Source organism: Odontomachus brunneus, unplaced genomic scaffold (genome assembly GCF_010583005.1).
Source record: "Odontomachus brunneus isolate Ranch 3 - 2012 unplaced genomic scaffold, Obru_v1 Obru_scaffold_112, whole genome shotgun sequence".
In the NCBI taxonomy this organism is placed as follows: Eukaryota; Metazoa; Arthropoda; class Insecta; order Hymenoptera; family Formicidae; genus Odontomachus; species Odontomachus brunneus.
In genome coordinates, this window is record NW_022639562.1 from 905,507 (window position 1) to 909,966 (window position 4,460).

General features: G+C 33.8%; 1 protein-coding gene across 11 annotated transcripts in view; it reads right to left on the reverse strand.

Moving 5' to 3' along the window:
• The window catches only part of LOC116849333 (protein unc-79 homolog), a 736,358-nt gene that overhangs the window by 577,598 nt on the left and 154,300 nt on the right, over nucleotides 1–4,460 (reverse strand). The gene's annotated exons all lie outside the window — the stretch shown is intronic.

The following is a 4,460-nucleotide window of genomic DNA, read 5'->3' on the forward strand; positions in this document are numbered from 1 at the left end:
ACACACACACACACACACATACACGGTGTCCCATTTTAAAAGATGCATCTTGATCATTCTTCAGCTAAGCATATTGAGCAAAAATGTTTCAGACGAAAGTTATATGGTTCAATGGAGGACATAAGAAGGTTAGGTTGCATTAGTTTGATCACGCGTGGCGCTGCCAACGTCACGTTGAGGTCAATTTTGCTTTTTAAGTAAAAACATATATCTTTTATTATAGAATTTTATTCTACGTAAAGAAACAAATAACTTTTGTTTGAAACACTTTTTATATGACCTCTATTTTCTAAGATATTTACGGAAACATCTATAAAATTATTGGTTTCAATAATTATTGGTTTCAATAATTTTTTACTTAAATTCTATCAACTTTACCAAAAAATAGCAAGAAATAAAAATTATCTATTTTCTTCTCATAGAGCTCTGAAAATTTTTTCATAATTTTTAAAAAAATCAAGAAAATGGGTAATTATCGGGTATAGGGGAATCAGCTCCAATGACCTTGACCTTGACATATGTTGTAGAGGTCATCCTCCTGAGTAACTCTCAGAAGGTTTTAGCTGTCGCTCGTTCGTTAAAAAGTTATTAACAAAAGAAGTTGCATAAAATGAATATAATTTTTGGACACTATATATACAAAAACGATACTGTGTATCGTTAACGAGCAATATCGAATAATAACTACAATAACGAACGACTAGCGGGAGGCTGCGCCCCCCGCAGCCCCCCCTCAAAACTAACCTAACCAACCTAACGTCACATTAACCTTCAGTCATTGTTTATTAAAGTGTTCAACTTTTGTGTTAATGTGACGATAGGTTAGGTTAGGTTAGTCTTGAGAGAGGTTGCGGGGGGCGCAGCCCCTCGCTAGTCGTTCGATATTACAGTTATTATTCGATATTGCTCGTTAACAGTACACAGTATCGTTTTTGTATATACAATGTCCAAAAATTATACTCATTTTATGCAACTTCTTTTGTTAATAACTGTTTAACGAACAACAAGCGATGGCTAAAATCTTCTGAGAGTTACTCAGGAGGGTGACCTCTACAATATATGTCAAGGTCAAAGTCATTGGAGCTGACTCTCCTATAGTCTATAATTACCGAAACTTCTTTTGTTAATAACTTTTCAATAAACAATGAGCGACGGCTAAGACCTTTTGAATGTTACTCAAAGCAGTAATCTTAACAATATATGTCAAGGTCAAGGTTATTGGAGCTGACTCCCCTATACCCGATAATTACCACAATTTTTATCTATTTTTCGGCGAAATTTATTTTTTCTTACGAAATTTTATTCTACATAAAGAAACTAATAATTTTTGTTTGAAAAAAATTTTTATATGATCTCCATTTTCTAACGTATTTACGAAAATATTTACAAAATTATTGGATTTAATAATTTTTTACTCGAAGTCCATCAACTTTAGCGAAAAATAGCAAGAGATAAAAATTATCCATTTTCTTCTCATAGAGCTTTGAGAATTTTTTCAGTATTTTGTAGTTATCTTATTAGTACTGCATTTTCTTACATTTTCTTGAAGCACTAAACAGTTTATCAAAAATTCTGAGAAATTCTCGGAGCTCTACTAGAAAAAAAATAATATTTATCTCTTACTATTTTTTGGTAAAGTTGACAGAATTCGAGTAAAAAAATATGGAAACCAATATTTTGTAGATATTTCCGTAAATATTTTAGAAAACAGAGGTCGTATAAAAGATTTTTTCAAACAAAAGTTGTTAGTTTCTTTACGTAAAATAAAATTCCGTAAGAAAAAATAAACGTTCCCATTTAAAAAGCAATGTTGATTTTCGAATAACCTTCAGAATGATTTCCAAGGTCAAAGTCAAGGTCACCTTCAAGTCCTTCTGAGTCCGGCAACTTTTGTCTGAAACATTTTTGTTTAATATACTTGGCTGAAGAATTATGAGGACGGATCTTTTAAAATAGGACACTCTGTATATACAGGGTGTCTCATTTTAATCAATCATCTTAAATATCTTTTGAACAGTGCATTTTAGGGAAAAATGTTTCAGATAAACGTTTTGAGATTTCGAGGGGGACATAAAATGATATCATTGGTTTGACCTCGAGTGGCGTCGTTAAGGTCACGACAAGGTCACTTTGAATTTTTTAAATAGAACCCTCCATTTTTTATCACATATTCTTATAACATATATCGAGAGTTTTTCAAAACACTATAATAAAATATTTTTTCATTAAATATCTTTCGAGTGAAATCTTTCTTCAAAATTACAATATTGTTGCCATTAGCATTGGTACCCAAGGTGTTCGACCGACTGCTAAAACCTTTTGAATGTTGTTCAGGGCCATGACCTTGACAACATTTATCAAAGTCAAGGCGATTGGAGCCTGTTCCTAGTATTTTCATTTCTTCAAATTTCATAGTGAAAACGAAAATAATAATTTAAAATCATGGGATAATATGTGCTTCGTCGGGGCTACAAAGAAGCTCACGTTTAAAATCCCATTAATAAATTTTTTTAATAATCCTATCTCGTGTCATTCACTTGCTAGCGTCACTTGTCCGCATTGTTGCTAATCTAACCGCAGGGCGGAGACTCGTGGCAAATTCAATACTTTCAGTGTTTTCACAAGTTTTTCTATTGTTTTGTAATTATGGCTGATTATCCGCCTAACGAAATCGTGGATATAATCAGAATTTTAGGTGAGGCCAGGAATAATTATACGATAGCTGAAAGGATTTATGCCGAAACATTTCCGGATAGACGTCATCCTGATTAGACGGTAATTAAAAGACTATGTGAAAGGGCACAACAGGGCACTCTCAAATGAATACGTCGAAAATCTGGCCCTAATCGTCTATTAGGGCTAATACTAATCGATTATTAAATCATCCCTAACTTTTTGAAGAACACCTGCATTAATATTTGTGCAAGCTTCTCTGATCCAATTTTTCATAATTTCAACGGTTGTTGGCTTTTTCGAATACACTTTATCTTTAATGTAGCCTCAGAAATAAAAGTCTAGGAGCGTCAAGTCTTATCTTGGAAGCTATTCTTGAATTTGGCTGTCGAGACTAATCCATCTATTCGAGAATCTTACGTTTAAATATTGTACTCGATATCTATGAGCCGGCGCTCCATCTTGTTGAAACCACATTTGTCTGAGTACATCGTTGTCGACATGTCTTAAGAGGTTGGGCAGATCATGTTGAAGAAATGTTAGATAGTTTGCCATATTGAGGTTTTCTTAAAAAAAATATGGACCAACAATAACATCTCACAGAATGCCTGCCCAAACATTAATAGACCATTGCCTTTGGAACTCTTGGCTTCTCTGCCAATATGGATTAACATCTGAATAATAATGGCTGTTATGTCTATTAACGCCTCCTCTGTTACAAAACGTGGCTTCATAAAAAAAAAAAAAAAACAGCATATGAGCAACGAACCGGGAATTTTGTTGGATTTGATCTCGAGCCCAGTTACAGAAACGGACTCGGCGTTGGAAGCCTCTCTCTTCCAATTGCTGAGATAGATGAATATGATATGGGTGATGATATGGGTGTTGACCTTAAACACACGATTGGCTGTTGATTTAAGTATACTATATTGTCTCTCACTTTGTCTTGTAGAGATTTAAGAATTCAAAAAACGGTACCTATAACAGTCAATGATGTTACCTCATCAGGACCCAATTTTCGCCGGTTTCTTCTTAGAAAATCCTACTCAGCTCTGTTGCAAAGTTTTTTTATTACTCTGCTATCAGGATGGCGTCTGTCTGGAAATCTTTCAGCGTAAAGCCTTTCTGCTGCCGAGTAATAATTCCTAGCCTCATCGAAAATGTAAATCATGTCCACAATTTTATTTGGTGGATAAGCAGCCATAATTTTGTAAACAAAAAAGGCTTGGCAATAATCTCGAAAGTTTCTGTCTTACCAAGAAAAAGTTAATGGTTGTAATACATATATGTCTGCCTGCACTGACTGACAATCAATAAACTCTAACAATCGTGAAAGTGCAATTGTTAATTCTTTCGATTCGATAGTCAATGCAAGATCATGCTCATTTCTTGCCTTGACTGGCTGAGTCCAAGGGAGGTTAGGCAACCCGAAAATTCAGAAAATTTTGAAAAAATTTGTTTAAGTAGAGTAGTTCATCCGTAACACAAAACTATTTTTTTTTTGTGCCATATTTTGGTTTGAAAGGGTGATATCATCCCTTGAAAAAAGTGCAGATTTGTTTTTTTCGCGTAATAAGTCCAGAACGGTGAGAGATATAAAAAAAAAGTTTAAACAAAAGTTGCATCTCATTTTTATGTCTACAAAACTACGTACAGACAATTATCGAAAAATCCATTTTTTTCGAGTTACCCCTACCACCAATCCTTAAAATTAAGTTTTTGTACTATGTAATTTTATGCAAAAATACTTCTCCACAACCTCTTTTCATACATCATAATCAATATAT